The 18369-nt window shown below is 37.5% G+C and overlaps 1 long non-coding RNA gene across 1 annotated transcript in view; it reads right to left on the bottom strand.

The window, feature by feature from the left end:
• Positions 1–7134: 7134 nt before the first annotated feature.
• The window catches only part of LOC118169309, a 12240-nt gene continuing 1005 nt past the window's right edge, over positions 7135–18369 (bottom strand). The window contains exons 3-4 of the long non-coding RNA XR_004752017.1: positions 9896–10058; positions 7135–8046 (exon numbers count right to left, since the gene is read on the bottom strand). This is a non-coding gene — a long non-coding RNA (uncharacterized LOC118169309). The remainder of the gene's footprint in view (positions 8047–9895; positions 10059–18369) is intronic.

The following is an 18369-nucleotide window of genomic DNA, read 5'->3' as shown; positions in this document are numbered from 1 at the left end:
AGTTCAAGATGAAATCCCTGGCTGCTAGATCAGCAATTACCTTGTTTTCACAAGTTCTACATTAGTTTGAAATGTTATTTGAGGTTCAGTGTCTTTCAGATTAAATTGACATTTTAAAAAAGGAGAATATTCATTCTCTCCTAACCTTTGGAAATGACATTGGGTTCAGACATTACTATCTGCCTACTTGCTCTTATCATTCTCTACAGTGCCCAGGCTATTATTTTCTTTAACCTCTGATATGTGTTGATGAGCTGGCCTACGTGCCAAATACCAGAAACACTTTGGTAAAAGAGCAGTAGTGACCCAGATCTTGTTTCTTGGCATTTATGTCATCATTATTTCACTGCATGAAAATGGTAAAAAATAAATAAAAAATAAAAAGAACTCTCAGCTCCTGCTAGCATGAAGCCCTTCAAACAGGAATAGCTGGTGCAGTACTGGCAGAGGGCCAGCAAAGGACATTTGTCCCAGGGTCTTGCATAAATGCCAACCATTAACTGCATGTTCCCTGCACTTTTTTTTTTTTCCTTCATATTGAGCAAATGAAGCTTCTTATAGTTGACTTTTGAAACATTCAATTTCTTACCAGAAAAGTCTTTTACCAGTTCATTTGGCTATTCAGTATTCAGTTTCTCTAGAAACATTGCTGTTGGGTGAAGAGCAGCTTCACACTTAAAACAGACAAGATGAATGTTTGACAGGAAACATTTTCTACTGAGGATGTACAACCCACTCTGTGCTGAAGAGGGGAAAAAGTCTTCAAGGTGTGGTAGGTATCCTACATGTCCTGTAAATACCTTTGTTGCTCCACTCCCTGGGAAATGCCTTATAACAGTTATCACTGAAGATCTGAATTTAATTTCCTCTGGAGTGAATATCCTCCTCTGGAATGAATGAATAAGTGATTCACTATATCTGAAACTGCCTGTGAAGACAATGATCCAGTAAGTAGTAAAAAAAGATTCCTGCCATTATTACTATCTTTTACTATTTTTTTTTCTATTACAATTACTTTTACTATTAAAATCTTACATCATTGGAAGGACAGTAAGTTACTCTGTGCCATCTGAAGTCTCTTCTTCCCATTTTTAATGTCTTAAGACTGAGTGACCAACCCTCAGCAATTTCTTTAATTAACCATTGTGAACACTGCTGTCCCACAAAACAAGAGAGATGGGAAGTCCATGAATGAAGCTCACTAGGGAAATAATGTAAACCTTTCATGAAATTCAAAGACCCTCTATTGTGAGCCCTCTATTAATTCAGGTCTTTTGCCAAAAGTATCCTAGCTCAGTTCAAGTATCAACCCCATAAATGAAGAAGGGCTAGAGTATCTTTAAAATCCATTAGGACTCCACAATCATTTTATAATTATCTTCAAAATAATACCAGTGACAGGATTCATTTTAAAACCATAGGTACAGATTATAAGTACCTTGGAATAGAGAGTCCAAAAGCAGGAATAACTGCCATGGGTCAGATGCCCTGTTTTCTGACAGGGTACAATGTTGGCAATGCTATTAGCTAAATGTCTGAACTCTTGATTTCTTTTGCAAGCCAAATAATTAGGCTGAAATCCTCCATCAAGCTTCTGCTGTGAATTGTAAAAACAGTATGCTCTAGCAGCTCCTTCAGGAAGGATCCAAACCACATTCTAGGGGAAAAATAAATAAATAAATAAATAAATAAAATAAAATGCATTTTGATTAGTTATTAATGTGCTATTCAGTGTTGAATTTTGTACCTTTACCTGATGATAGAACTGCAGCAGCACCATAGGAAAATGGAGACATTAAACCTGAATGTGAGAAACAAGGGATAAAAAGAACATACCAGGGAAATAGCAAAAATCTACTACATTTCTGTGGAACGAGGCTGTATACAAAATACTTTCTGCACATGGATGTTAGTAGGTTAGCAAAATTTCATTGTGTAGCTCTTGCTGTGGTTTAACCCCAGCAGGCAGCTCAGCACCACCCAGCCACTCACTCACTCTCCCCAGGTGGGATGGGAGAGAGAATTGAAAATGAAAAAGTGTGAGAACTCCTGGGTTGAGATAAAGACAGTTTACTACATAAAGGAAAAGCTGCACGTCCAAGCAAAGCAAGGAATTTGTTCACTACTTCCCATCAGCAAGCAGGTGTTCAGCCACTTCCAGGAAAACAGGGCTCATCACACGTAACAGTTTCTGGGAAAGACAAACACCATCACTGCAAATGTCCCCCCCTTCCCCTTTCTTTACCTTAGCTTTTATTTCTGAGCATGATTCCGTATGGTATGGGACATCCCTTTGGTCAGTCTGGCCCAGCTGTCCTGGCTGTGTCCCCTCCCAGCTCCTGGTCCTTTTTCCCCTCCATCCTCAGCCCCCTCACTGTCAGGGCAGAACAAAAAGCTGAAAAGTCCTTGGCACTGTGTAAGCACTGCTCTGCAACAACTGAATAATATCTGCAACCAAAAATATCAGGTGTTATTATTTTCATAAAAAATCCAAAACACAGTATCATATGAGCCACTATGAAGAAAAGTAACTCTATCCCAGCCAAAACTTTGACAGCCATCCATAATCAGTCACCCGGAAATGTACATACATTTGTGCAAATGCACTTGGTGCATTTGTGTTGGCCCAGCTTGCTGAAATCAGAAAATAAGTCCAGGTCTCCATTTATCTAAGGATGAAAGACTCAGGCTTTTCTTCTCCTTGGCATGGAATTTGATAATTTGTTACTGTGCCACAAGTGACAACCCCAGATGGAAATGTTAGTTGCATTGTGCTTTGTTTTCACCCTAATTAGTTTTCTTACTTTTTCACCTACCTTGGAGTAAAATGTACAAATATGAGGGAGAATTCCTCAGGTAGATGTGTGTGTTAAGGTACTCACATTGCAGTCGTAGCTGACTGCTGGAAATGTTGAACCTGAACTAACAGTTCCCCTGAGCTGTGGCAAATACAAGACATGGGTCACCATGAAAAGGGAACACTTTTCAATATTTTGCTATGACAGAGTGGAAATATTAGACAGCTGAGAACCAAAACAGGTTTGTTCTTAGTCCTTTACAAGTTTATAGTGATTAAATAAGTAACACTTTTTAGCCGTAGTTTTTTTTTCTATATTTATTAATTAGAATAACACAGCTTTGTAATAGTAAAGACAAAAACTACAACAAAACTAATGCTGTAAATGGAGCTAAATATATTTTATGACACTTTTGATCTTTAAGATCTTGACTTTCCCCAGGAAACTTTACCAGGCTAAATGTTTACTTTTTTCTAATGAGCCATTTTCATTCTTTATGCCATTTTCTGTGGAAATGATTAAATTCATTAATCAGTGTTTGAATACATATTTTTTTCAACGCTCTTGCATTGCTAATAGAGGCATAGATATATTTAGTTAATGTCCTGTTATTTTTAAAAATGATTGATCTATAAGCAAAGAATAGATTAATTCACTAAGAAATTCTTACTAAGTAAGGCTGAGGAGTTTCAGGGAAGAACAGATTCGAATTAAGACACCCCAATGTGGAATATGACAGGACTAAAAGACTAACAATATATGACCAATAGAATAAGAAGTCAAGGGAAGAAAAGAATCTTACAATATCCATTACTGTACTTCAGGCTGACTTTTACCCAATTATTTTTATCTTCAGCATAGCTTGCATGCATATTCCTGGCATGGCACATGACCTGTATCAGAGAGGGAATTTGAAGGGTCACTAGCCATCACAATATGTTACTTTCTGCCTTTGAAATGGCCTATAAGGTGAAGTACATTCAGGCATCATTAGTACTGTAGAGGAATGAGAAAGAGGACTCACTAGTTAACTTTGGACTTTAGCACTGGAACTTGAAGACCCCTCTCCAATTTTTCTTGTGAAACATGTAGGCAAATCATGTGGCCTCACTACAGGTGCATATACTTCTGGTGCTGTCTACAACAGGATGCCAGGCCCTGACAATAGTATTTATACACATTTTCTTATTTAAATGCAGCCCCATCCCTGGAGAAGTTTGTCCACAAACTCAGTGCATTTATCTCAGTCCAAGATCTTGTTCACGGCCTATGGCATTGTTGCGATAGACAGCTGAGGCTTCCTGCTCCATCCTTCCCATCACCACAACCCCCTGGAAGGCCTACACTCCTGTGCCCTAATACTGTCCAGCCATAGCAAGGTAGCCAGGTATCCATCTTTGGATAATATCGTGTTCATACCATCACTGCCACAATATGGATTATACTCCCTGAAGAGAACAAGGAAGGAGCTCTAGAAAACATCAGTTTGGTTTTGACAATGCAGCCTCTTGTGTCCATTTCTCTTTTAAAATAGGCTCCTCAGATATCAATGGAGTGAGTCCTGTCTCTATTTCTTCAGATGCTGCTGCACCTTTTAGACTAAATCCACAGTAGAAGACCCTACCACCTGCACAAAGCAGCAACCAGCCAATACCCAGCAGGGTGAAAATGAGGCCCTGCTTACCATGTGCAATGGAGTAGGAGGCAGTGTGAGATATGGAGTTGGTGGTAGGAGGCCAAGAAACAGGTGGAAATTCTAGTCTTGAAAATATTTCAGTGTCTTAACTGGTTATTCAGCTTAGTTTAATTAATATAATTCCATTAACTTTTTTTTTTTTTTTTTTCTTCCAACTATGCTTCTTATCTCAGTTCTAGTAATCTAAGCAGCCTGAAATCCTGCCTAAGTCACATTATTTATTGTGACACTTAATTTCCAGGAGAACTCAGACCCTGCTTGCACCATGGAAGTTGAATGACCCAGAAAATTGTGGCTGAGTGAAGGTGTTTAACCTGGATGCCCCATGAAATGTTCCCATGTACTGTGCTGGCAAAGATTTTTGTTTGGTTTTCCCTGAAAGATATATGTTATTAAGAACTGAACTATTTGCTCAATATCCTTGTACTGACAGTTTTGAACTACTTTTGAGAACTGGAAGAAACGCCATTAGCTTTTTTGGGTTTTGTCCCATTGTCATGGCTGAACATTTCTATAAACATTCCTCTATAATAGCTTTTTTATTCCATTTCTCCTACCTTAAGAGTGAATCAAAACTAAGCATCACTGTACTGAATTTTTTAAACATGGCTTTGTTTGACTCACAAGCAATATAGGAGAGGACATTTTGCTCAGATAGTGTAGGCTCAGCCCAGAGCACAAAAGAACTGTAACTTTGTATGTGAGGCATGGAAGAAACTTTGTTGTGAAATAGATAACTAGTGCTTCTGCAAAGAGAAGACAAGAAAAGTAGTGAAACAGATGGCTGATGTGGAACAGGGAAGCTAGTAACAACTCTAGTACCCTATGGTACTTTGTTCGACTTAAATGGAACATCCTTTGCTTTTGAACTAAAGTATATTTCAGCAGAATTTTGAAAATCATACTTTCTAAACACTGTCAGTAACTTTGTTAATCTATTAATTGGGCCCTGAATATAATCCCAAGAGTAGTAGTTTGTGATTATTTTAATAGATTGCTATTCTAATACAGCGCCAAACAGAGCAGACATTTACCCAGACACGAGTAGTATAAAATATTCTTAGTCTCGTATTGTTCCCATAGTCATAATAACATCCCATTTCAGAGTGCATTAGGATGTGTCTAGCATAGCTTATGAACTAATAATTTGTTAGCAATAATTCAAACCATGTCCTTCATTATCCAGAGGTATCCTGACAACAATAAACTACTCATTTTTTAAAGCAAACCAAGTCAGAAGTGCTATAAACATCTTAAGAAATATATCTATCTCCTGCCACTGAGTGAAGCAGTCAGGTGGAAGGAAACTAGCCAAATGAATTAAGATGTCCCTGCCTTTGGAATTTGCTAGGAGGGTGGTGAGATACAATAATTACTGTAGCAATATTACATTGGGCAAAAGACAGGGAAACAAGGGAAGTGTTAGAGGTGGTGTTTGTTTTTTTGTTCTTGTCATAAAAGTAATTGACTTTAATTATCATAATAATGATAATTCTAGCTGCTTTAGATAATTACATGCAGAGCCTTCCATATAGTTTAAATTTATGAGAGTGTTTGGGTCAGCACATCAGTAGAGCTTACAGCTATACATGAAAAGATTTTGCTCAGAGTACCTTCTTAGAGGTGTTGCTTTCTGAAAATATTCTCTCTTAAAGAAAAATAATAATAATAATAATAATAATAATAAATTATTTCTATTGCACCACAGGAAACACAGATGTTTCCTCTCTAAATATAACCTGTATAAAACTATGTACTCTGCAGATATAACTTAACTAGGCTGAGAGTACTCAAAGGATGAGAACTTAGTGTAATACTTTGCTGCTAAAAAGGCCACTGTGAATCACGCTGAAGTCATTCCTTGGCCTGGTTTATGAGAACATACATGAAAAGGATTCAAACAGAACAGGCACCACCAGGACATGCCATAACTGATGCATGAAAGACAGGATTTCATAAATTCTGACATTCATTTTACAATCTAGCATGTACAAAAGTTAGAGTTTTTGGAGTTCATTTAGGGCTACGTGCAGTCTCTTTGCACAGGTGATATTACTAAATCTCTGCCAAAAGATCTCTGTGCCCTCATCTCCCACTGATTTCCACTCTCTCAACTGCACTCTCTCTTGTACAGTACCTAAAAAATAAAAATAAATTGTCTTTGTGGACCCCACCTGGAGAAATTCTATCAGCAGCCAACCCCTGGCTTGGGAGGTGGAAGAACTGCCCCTGTCCACACTCCCCCTCTGCTCTTCCACGACCACAGGGGCTCATTCACAGCCCCTCACCCTGATCCCCTCCAGAGCTAGGCTGGTGATAGCCCAGCTCCTATCACAGTCGATTTTTAGGCTCTTTTACAGACTGAGCTCAGCAGTACATCCTTCTGTGCACCATTACTGCCCTGTTTCCTGGGAATTAAATCAGCTCTGATCAGTTCATCTCCTTTCCTCATCTAATTGGTGCTTCTGGCTTGCCAGTCACTGATCTGTTGCCTTACCAGATGATACTGAAAACCAAATGCACACCTGAATCCCCAGGCCATATGCAGATTCAACTAACACTTTTTTCCATCATAAAGTTGCTGAATGCAGGAAACTGCTCAAGTATTAAAAGCTTTTTTTTTTTTTCTTCATCTAATCTTCTTAGCATGATATTACCTTCATTTTGGTGTTCACCATCAAAATGGGGTTAAAACAATGATTTCCATGCAAAGAGAATGCAAACTTGTGCAAAGCTGTTTTCTTCCACCACAGGGCCACAGAACTCAGATTTTTTATCTGGAAAGGTTTGAGCTGGAAGAACTTCAGAAGCAGTCTAGCACAACCCTCTGTTTTTATTTGTTTTTTACATTTAACCTTGTACAGTCCAATCATTTTTCTTCCTTTGTACAATCAACCTACCTGCTAGATGCTAGCTTCTCCAGTGTTCCCCACATCTGAGGTTGTCCTGAACAATTTGATTTCCTGCTGAATTATTTCTCTGTCTCCTACTCAAATGTCTGCTATTTACACCTCCAAGGGATCAGGTTTAACCCGCACAGATTAATCATTATTAATAATTTCTTAATTAGGCGTGTTTTTTTTTTTTTTTCCTTTTTAAAAGGTGTGAATTTTCATCACTTAATTTTACTCTGTTATGAATAAAAGCCCTCCTACCTGCAAAGCTTGCAGTATGACAAATATTTTAAATAGCAATTGAAGACATAGCAGAAGGCCCACCATAGGGAATACCTTCCACAGCATGAGATCTCACATCTTTTTTTTTATTGCAGTAAAACCCTGTAGGATGGATTTCACAAAATCTGTAAAGCTAGAGTTATGTTACAGTGTAGTATAAACACCTTAATTTTTAACATAAAATGTTCTTCATTTATGCATAACAAACTACAGTAATCACGTTTTCCTTTTCATGCAGTCTTTAGGATGGTAGTCAAAGAGCAGGACTTTTGCAAGTGGGGATTTTACTGAAATAATTTACTCTATGAAGGACATAGAAATTGAATGATGTCTATTCACCATGCTTCTTGTTATTATACTGCATACAGCAATTGATCTGCTCCAAAAATAAAATAAATAAAATAAACAAAATAAAATAAAATAAAATAAAATAAAATAAAATAAAATAAAAATAAAATAAAATAAAATAAAATAAAGTAGAAGACTTATATGTTATGTAAAACAATATACAGGAGTCTGTAGCTCTCAGGATGTTATATTACCATACAATCAGAAATATATGGCTGTTTTTTGAAGTACTGAATGATTTCATGAAATCATTGTGCTCCTTCAGTACCTATGCACCCTTAGATCAAATAACTTGGTTCCAGTCTTCAATATTTTGCATCAGCATCAGCTCAGGAAAGAGCCCTTTTTTATAACTGCGGATAAAAACTCCTTTTTGCTCTTTGTAACTTGGCACATTCTGCATAAGAGGGTAGGATGATCCAATTGGTCTTGTCAAATTGTTCAAACTCATGTATATAATATTAATTTTCTTGGAGGAAAAAAAAAATGATTTTACAAAAATTGATTTTGCATTGAAAGTAAAATCAAATATACCTTGATGATTTACATCTCCACAGATCCATGCAATAGCACATGATTTAAAATTCTGTATTTAGTTAATCTCTGAATCTCGGTTGTAGAAAATGCACTTTCCTTAAATACCATCTCTCATCTTTTGTTTCTTTTTTGAATTGCGTATTCAATAAAATGCCTTTTCAAAACATCCTAAATTATTCATTAATTTGTGCAGAATTTAGAACACTGTTTCAGACCATGTCAATACATATATATATTTTTAATAAAAATATAAATTAATTTGAAATTGATCTTTGCTTAGAAATCATGCTACATTTTTTGAAAATAGCAGCCTTCGATATTAAAGTGAGAATATAGTCACTGGAGTTTATAAAGTCACTCGAGTTTATAAAGTTCATAAAGAAAGAATGCATTTGCTAAAACTGCAAGATTTTTATTTTTCTTTTAGATTGACAGAAAATTATTTTATTTGGCTGGATGGAATAAGAGAGCAAACAATATTAATTGTTCAGTAAATTCTATATTAAATTTTAATGCTTTGTATTTGTGAGCATTTCACACTTTATCATCATTGTGGGAGGAGGTGGAGATATCTTTTCTAAACCTGATCATGGAGTCTTCTTATATATACTCTAGCCCTCTAGCTTAAACCCCAAGTTTCAAAGTGCAGCTGTTGAATGATTTCATTTTGGGAAACACAGACATCCTTGAACTTAGAGCTAGGAAAATGGACTTCAGGAAGAATGAGCTAGGGAACTCCTGTTTAACATCTAATCTGAGACATGTTGAGAAAAAAAGCAGCATATCCTATCACTTTTCCCTTCATCCACATACTTTCTGGTGACCTTGCATTTAAACTGACTTCTCACAGTAGTGTATAATGCTATAAACACAAGTCACTCCTTGCTGACATTGTGTGGTAATCTATAACATGGCCAAATGAGAGCTGACAGGAAGCGAGAGGACTTCTTCTGAAAGGTGAGTGGAAAAAGAACAAATCATCTGGATGCAAAATTGCAGATATAATTTGTATTCATCAGGCACTGAAGAAAGGAATTAAGGTGGAAATACACTTCTCAGGGTATGGGGGAGATTCTTCCCATGTTGTATAGGATCCACTGGGGAGATAATGTCCTGTGTAAGTACTTGCAGTAAATTTGTATTAGATTTGTATTAAATATTAAATTTAGTATTAGATCTCTTTGGAGAATGAATATAGGCCAGCCATAGCATATCTCTTTGAGATAGTGAGAACAACCATGATCATGTTTCAAATCAGCTACCCACCCCACTTTCAGTACCAGATGGAAACAGAAGCATATAACCTCTCCATGTTCACAGGTATTTCCCTCATTTCTCACCTTACAAGAGACCTGAGATATGTGCCCCTTCAGAAAAATCCACCTCCATTATTAACAATTCTTCCTTTGTGTTTTGAGTAAAAGCACCATTCCTCAAGGTGCTCAGGCTTTTAGACATAGAAGTCTTCATATTCAATTGATGGTGTCTGAATTGCATTACTACCTGAAAATGCACAAAAGTGGGAAAATCTTGACAAAAGCAACAGACGGTGACAAAAAAAAAAAAAAAAAAAAAAAAAAAAAAAAGAGAGATGGCTTTCACAGCTTTTTTAGAGTTTAACAAAACTTTGACTCTCCTCTCCCCCATGAGATTTTTTGCATAACAAGCTTTAGGAGCAGTCTCATTATCTCATGTCATAGTCAGTATAAGCCGTCTCCACTGACACCGAGTTGGCCAAGTTAAATGGATCTGAACTAGTTAAGGTTTATCTCTGAGCAAGGTGATACCTTTATAATGATGCTATGTGACCAGTGGCCTTAGCAAATGTAAGAAAACGAGGAATTTTCTTGGCACCTCATTGACTGTATTTTTAGGATTACATCCCATTAAGATTGATGGGGTGATTAGCATAATTAAGTCAGTTGGCCCTGGAGCTTTCCTTTGCAAAGCAGCAATTACTGGTGTTTTTTTCATCCTCGCCTGTGTCTTCTCAGAGACATCTATTTTGCGTCAAAGAGAAAGGCAATTTTTTACCCCAGAGCAATTTGGCTTTAGACCAAGCTTTTCACAGCTTTGTCTCTGGACACTGTATAGCATCACCGTAACTAGAGATGGAAAAGCACAAATACATAATCTGGTCCCAGGGCACAGCTAGAGACAACACAGGATTGTTTTAGCCAGCAGACTTACTCATAGATTTTACCTAGGTTGGTTTTAATTGACCTTTTATTTAAAGAATGATCCTGTAGACCTATGACATGCTGAAAACTGAGCTTGCACCTTCTTTCACCTTTTTTTTTTTTACCCCTATACTTCTGTTGTTTCTTAACACAGATAAAAGAAAAAATGTAACCTTAATTTTATCACAGAATGCTGACTCTTGTAGAAATAAGGACAACAGTGCTGTTTCCCTCTGAAATTAAGTTTTTTGTTTGTTTGTTTGTTTTGTTTTGTTTTGTTTTGTTTTGTTTTGTTTTGTTTTGTTTTTCCTGAGGTGCTCTCTTCAACATGTCCTCATAGTGCTCCATCCAAGCAAGATTATTGCTTTGGTCTCCATTTCAAAATCTTGATGCAGATTCACCTTGGAGAAATGGTATCTTAGATGTTACAGAAAGATCATAACCATCTTAAGATTTCACAGGAGATCCACAGGGGAGCAGGAAATTGGACCAATGGTTCCAATAATCCAAAAGAGCATGTCTGACTGTTGAAACACACTTTGCCCCTGACATGGAAATTATTGGAAAAGCAAAATATCTCAAGATATAGGTAAGCCAGCGAAGTTCTTTATCCTTTACAGTACAGGAGAGACAGGAATTTATTTAACCCTTCTCCTATTTTTCTGTGTACCCATGATAGGATGAAACAGTAACCTCATTGAAGCTATTGGATAAGTGAGGAGCAACAAGCTGTTTGCTAGGTGTTATTTAGTGCTGAATCCCTTTAAATCTCTTCTATTAATAATAGATATTGTTATGAGCATGTCAGGGATTCAATTAGTATTTGTTACTAATGTTTCCATGTCATGATTGTTTAATCTTATTACGGAAGTATATTAAAACCTTTATTAAAACCTTGCTCAGTCATTTGTCAGCTCTTTATGAACAAATTATAAAAGGAACCTGGCTGTAAATTGACCTACTCTCATGTCTGATGCTGCTGCTCCTCTGACTTCTAGGTATCTATCTCTGCCTTGCAGACTGGCAGCCTGTGGTTTGCTCACTAAAAATATCTCCACTCCCATATTTTCCGTCTGCAGGGCTAACACTCTATGATAATAAATGAACTTATTGTCCCCTCAGCCTGTTTTAAACCCAGGCATCTGCGGTGGTTTTACCATGCTAGGCAGCTGAACACCACAACTGCTCTCTCACTCCCCCTCCTCAGATGAGGAGGGGAAGAAGTAAAGGAAAGAACAACTCACGGGTTGAGATAAGGATGATTTAATTAAAGAGGAAAAAATATTAAGGAAATATTATTATTAATTAAACAATTCAACTAAAGAAAAAAAAAAGGGGGAAAGGGGAAAAGGGAGGGGGGAGGGAAAAACAAAACAAAACAAGTAAAGACTATGTGGAAGTGCAGAGGAAAGAAATTACTCTCTACTTCCCACAAATGAGCGATGCTTGACCACATCCTTAAAGCAGGGCCTCAGTGCACATAGCCAGTGTTCGGGAGGAGGACAGACATTTTTGCAACGAGAGCCCACCCCTCCCTCTTCTTCCTTTTTCCACCTTTTATTGCTGAGTGTGACATCATATGGTATGGAATATCCCTTTAGTTGGTTTAGGTCAGCTGCCCTGCTGATGTTTCTTTCTCACTTTTTTTGCCCACCCCCTAGGAGGGTTAGAGAGAGTCCTGATGCTGTGCCAGCACTTCTCAGCAGCAGACACAACACCGGCGTGATACCACTGCTGTTCTAGCTGCAAGTGAAGAGCGCAGCACTGTATGGGCTGCTGCAGGGAAAGTTAACATCCCAGCCAGACCCAGTACAGCATCACCAACAGCCATGATGATGGCCATTGACAAATGTTTTGAAGATCATGAGCAAATAGGTCTCATCCTCTAGGAAGTGAAAATTGTACCTGGCTTCCAAACATGCCATGATTAAGAGGCAGATCCTGAGCACCCAAATGTAAGCCTCACTTAAGGCTGTTTCCTGAGGTCTAAACTCACAGCACCCTTGGATTGGTGCTGAGTGTAAGGTACAAGCATTAATGTGTCATGCATGAGTAAAATAATTATTGAAAGAAAGGTGTAAAGAGAGAAAAGGTTAAGTATGTTTTCTTAAGGGTGCTTCCAAAAGAATTTAGAATGAGTAAAAAGTAGAAATGGATTAAAACCAGAACGTAAGGAACATTGAGGACATAAGTCTTGAACGTCACGGAAGCAGAGTGAAATGTCTGTAGGGAACTTGCTGCTTAGGGTCATATGCACTCAGTCTTTTATATAGAATGCATGCTAAAACTGCTATGGGAGTTCTCAACCAAATCTTTTGAAAGTGTATGTGAGTTATGTACTCACGGTGTGTCTGTCACATAGTTTGGAGCATACCCCAATAGGCAGGAAGCATATTCACAACAAGATTTCTATGCAGTTTTGTCTTAGGGAAGTTAATTTGCATGTACCAGGCCAGTGTAGAGGTGTGAACTAGGAAAGACCTGTGGATTTGCATTAAACATATATATCTATATTTGTATATACACAGTGTATATATAAATACAAATGCAAATTGTAATGTAAATATAAATGTAAATGTTACTATAAATATAAGAACAAATATAAATATAGATATGAATATAAATATAAGTTTATATATGTATATATATTTTTTTTTTTCAAGCCAAATTGCTAATGAAAACATAGCTTCTATGATACAGGTTTAGAATAATCTGCTTAATTATTTTAGATGTTAATTACATTTAATTAAACTCATGCTTAGAGCCAGAAATGCACATGGACCAGAATGGAGAGGCAAGGGAGGGGGAGAAGCTGCAAAATTACTTGGCTTCTCCAAGAAGCCATTACTTGGCTTAGGAGATCTGATAGATGATAGGATTTAATCAAGTCTTAATTGTCTTGAATTTGAGGGTTATAAAGGATGGTGAAGGCCTCTGTATAGATTGGAAAAGTGAAGTCAAATGTTTTATCCATGTATCATTAAGAGAGAAGAGACTGGAGTTGATTGCTAGGAATTTTAAAAGTGCTGGCAGTCAATATTGCTTTCATTCCAAACTAATATTGATGACTTGACTTCTGGGATGTTGGGGTCATTGCAATTGCTTTTTTTGGCTAAGCAAAAGCAAAATCATATAATGATCAGCATGTGGTTGAAAAATTGAGAAAAAGATGACCAGTGTGAGAATATAAAAAAGGAGAAAGATTGGGGCAGATGGAATCCAGTAAGGAGAAAATGAGATTAAATAGTGGAAAGATGAAATACATCCCCAGCAAGGTAAATTTCCTCTGAAATGCCAGCATTTTTATGAGACTTCAGTCTTATAAAATAAAATAATAAATACATATATAATAATCTGATATCAAAGGTTTTCCTTAAAACAGAAGTTTTTAAAACTTGTAAGAATCAGATTAACATTTTTCTTGCAGAATATGGGATGAGGAGATTCAACAACATTTCTTTCCCAAGAAAAGCTAATGTTCTGAGCTATCTTATTGATTTTAATAATTGTTCACTCCAACTTTAAGATTTCTAAATCTAATTTATAATACACAACATATAATTTCCTCTTTCTCATCTTCAACAGAAGAAAACATGTGAGGGAAACCTGATGTTTTGTGCCCTAATTAAGCTGTGGTATTATAGCACCTCCCTGTTCTTCCTAGGAAAGCAGAGGGTTTGGCAAACCTCGGAGGTGTCCACTGGACTACTGCGTGAGGGACTAGCATTTTTAGACAGTCTCTGGCTGCTTCTCCACCTGACTTTGCTTTTTCCCTGCTTGAAACAAGCATGTACCTCTAGAATACGTGGTAGTAATTGACCCCAAAAGTGAGATCTTCTACCTGGCCTAAAACAACAACAACAGCGACAGTAACAAAATAAACAAACAAACAAACAAATAAATACATCTACCTAGTTTATTAATACAAACTAGTTAAGAAGTACTGTTCAAACTCAGGTTTTGTCCCAAATCCACTGCTGCTGTTAGGTCACTGGCAGGAATGAGGAAGGGTGAGTTTATTCTACCCTAATGTCCAGATTATGGAAGAGCTGAAACAGTACCCCCACAGCTGATTTTGCAGCACACTTCACTTGTAAATTCTCTGTGCTGACATTTCACTTGGATCCAGCACCTGGTACAAGGATTCATCTTGTCTGTTTAATACAAATCCTCTGATCTGACGCAAAATAAATGGAGGAACAATGTTTTCTGAAACTCAAAGTTGAGTTGTGATTGTTGCAAATGCCCAGATATTCTATCCTTGTTACTTGATGAATATTGTGGAGGATGATTTTGTTCTCTTCTTTGTGTGAATGTTGGTGGATTTTGAGAATGGCAAGGAATGAATTTAAGCATGAAGTGATGGAGCCAGATGGAGTATCTCAGCCAGATATTAGACTGGAAGACCTAGAGCACCTGGAAATGTATCTGTGGCAAAGAGAAAATTACAACCATATCATGAATGGGAAAAAGTGTCTGAATTCCTATAGTGCTTCTGGATAGGATATATTTAATATTGGTGCAATGAGTGCCCTGATTGATTAAGCTAAACATTTGAGTTGATCAGACTTCAGAAAGATCAGAGGAGAGTCAGCTAGAGACTTAGGCTTGGCACCTTCATAGCAGAGTTTCAAACTGTAGGCTCTATTTTGCAAGTAGAGCAATGAAGTCACCATGAAGTCCAACAAGACTTTCTTAGGATTTTGTACTAGGTTTAGCAATTAGAATATAACGAGTGGTACAGAGGTTGGGGTGGGTTGGGAGATACTTTTTCTTAACATGTGTTAAATGATTGCCTTCCACATCTCTCTCTCTAGAATGCAGTAATTTGCCTTAATGCTTATTTAACAGGCAGCATTACAGAGTAGCAAAAGCAGTCTCAGTGAAGTCTAACAAATCTCTAACCCATCTGTTCACACAGCATGAATCCCATGCTCCAACAGCAGGACTGAGAGCAGTGCAGTGCTCTCTGCAGCAGCATCACAAATGTGAAGCTTTAAATGTGATCTCTAGCCCAGGGCTGACCTATGGCAGAGAGAACTGGAAATGCTAAGATGGATCAGCAGATGGTTAGCAACTTTAAAATAATTTATGTTTACTTTTTCCACTTTCCCAGTGAATATTCATTTTCCCAAGTGAAGTACCATAGTTCCTCTCTTTCTTAGGGTATGCGCCTATGATTTAAGCGTGACTTGGCTCCAATCTGTGTTCAAACTATCCAAACCAAAGGCACATGTTGCACAGTGTTCTGTTCCTATCGGTGGTCAAAAGCAAAATCTGAGGAAGACTTACTATGAGCATGTTTAGTTACTGTGACATAACATCTTACTTCCATGTTGTCCTCAGTTGAGCATCAGCAAACACTTGTGTTTATTTTAGTACAGTTAAATTCTTAAAAGCGTAAGCAATCTCTATGAAACTGCTGCATTTTACAAGACCCTAGGGGTAAGTCAAGGTATCTGCAGTCAGCTGACGGATGGTAATTTACTGTGCTGTCATAAAATGAACTTCAGGGCTGAAATTGGGTATCACTTTAAATACTGATGCTCAAGACTAGTGCTGAAATAAAAAATTATGGACTAAAAATCTTGTCCCAGATTTTTGGCTTTATGCACTTTTTATTACAGCAGCTGCAATAGCACAGCTGGGACCAGAATAGCAGCCAGATGATGAAAAATGGTTTACTGGAAGAGTCCCATTACCGGCAGTTATCAGGGAGAGGTGACTGTGTTCATGGAGCCTCTCCTACCACAGTCTTTCTTCATCTACCACCCCACAGAGCACCAAATCATTTGAAATCCATGTCCTGTTTTAGGAGAGACTCTGAGTTCAGGATGGTTCAGATCCAAAATTTTGCTTTGGTCCAAGGTGGAGACACATTATTTAGAAGTGACTTTCATTTCAGGATCTGACCATCATGAAGTTTGAAATTATTATATTTCCTGGCTTTATTTTCTATCCTGTTTTATTTATACTTCTCGTTACTGTATTGATAGCCTTTTTATTATTTATTTTATTTTTATTTTCTGAGCATCAGAATCCTCACAGATGAACAGAAAGCCCTTTGCTCATGCCAGATATACTTCTGCATGATAGACTTTGGGCAGAGATTTCAGTCTGAATGAAAACTTAACAGGGAGCTGATTGTAGGTTTGTGCACAAACAGATGTCTAAGCTGGGCAGTCAAATACAGACCTCCCACTGCCTTTATTTCTGCCTAATGCCATTCAGAATATGCTGATATGCTGCAGTTTCTTTAAATATGTTTTGCCAACACACATTCTTCCATAATACTTAGCTGGCTGAAGCAACTTTTAACAATTCATAACAATTAAGTGACCATGCAGTGAGTGAGAAAAATCAAGCTGCTTTTAAATTACATGGATAGAAATGAGAAATGATATTGTCAAGCAGGGATGTCCTCTCTTGTTTTCAGGAATTGTCTGCTACAGGGTTTGCCAGTATGGCCCATCCCAATGACAAAATGTGTAGTTTTAGGGCAATTCAAATACCCCCACTGCTCAGTCAGGTCCTGCATTAAGATTCTTCTTAAACTTCTGTGTATTTTAAAACCATGCAGGACTATAGCTAATATATATAAAACAGGCATTTGAATTTTATTTGGAAAACTATTGATTTTAGTTCTTACAGCTGTAGCATTTCCTAGGCATACAGTTCTGATTTAAAGGCTCCCAGCGCTGGAAAATTTGCTGTATTTCCTTTATCAGTCAATCTACTAATTAACCACCTTCACTGTAAAAATCAAGTTAGTCCTAGCCTAAACTTCTGTTAGCATCATCACTACAACCTGCATCTCATTGTGCTTTTCTCTAATAAATGATTCTGGTCTAGTTTCTTCAGATACTAGAAACCCTCCTCCATGCATGTGTAAAAGAGTCTACGTCATACCACCGTTATGCTGCTTGTAAGGTTAACATCCAGGCTGCTGCTTTATACAGTGTGTGATCACTCAGACCTACCATTATAAATACTAACCCTACCATAAACTTATTCCATTTTGTTTAACATTAAACAAAATCATTAGCACAGTCTACAGTCTCCACTGGAACATTCGGACCAGAACCCGTCTTTCCCTAAGTTTTCACTACTCTTTGCACGTTCATAGTGAGAATCAAGCAAAATTATACAGCATTATTGGTATTATGATGCTTATACTCAAAAGAGAATTACGTCTAGGATTTGTCCTGGTAGTGCATATCAGTGTGTTTGTGGAAAGCTCCCTTTCCTGACTGATGTAATCAGAAGTCTATGGTACTAAAAGAGATCTTTATAGTTACAGCAAAAATGTTCTGCTGACTTGAGTTTTTACCCAGGAGCTTAGGACGGGGAAGGCACTTATTTTAAAGTTTTGTTGGGATAAATGAAGAAAAAAGTTCATTTGGCCAGGATTTTCCATTGCTGGACAGTGCAGTATTACAGAAGCAGATGTAAGCAGATATAAGTGCAATAGATAAGTGTTTATACCTAAGAAAGTTCTTTCCTGAATAACTGCTCTAAGGAAGGAAGGAACAAGGGAAGGAACGAGGGAAGGAACGAGGGAAGGAAGGAAGGAACGAGGGAAGGAAGGAAGGAACGAGGGAAGGAAGGAAGGAACGAGGGAAGGAAGGAAGGAA

This window comes from Oxyura jamaicensis, chromosome 6 (assembly GCF_011077185.1).
Source record: "Oxyura jamaicensis isolate SHBP4307 breed ruddy duck chromosome 6, BPBGC_Ojam_1.0, whole genome shotgun sequence".
NCBI classification, from domain to species: Eukaryota; Metazoa; Chordata; class Aves; order Anseriformes; family Anatidae; genus Oxyura; species Oxyura jamaicensis.
Note: the sequence above shows the minus strand (reverse complement) of the source record. Positions and strands in the feature narration are given on the sequence as shown.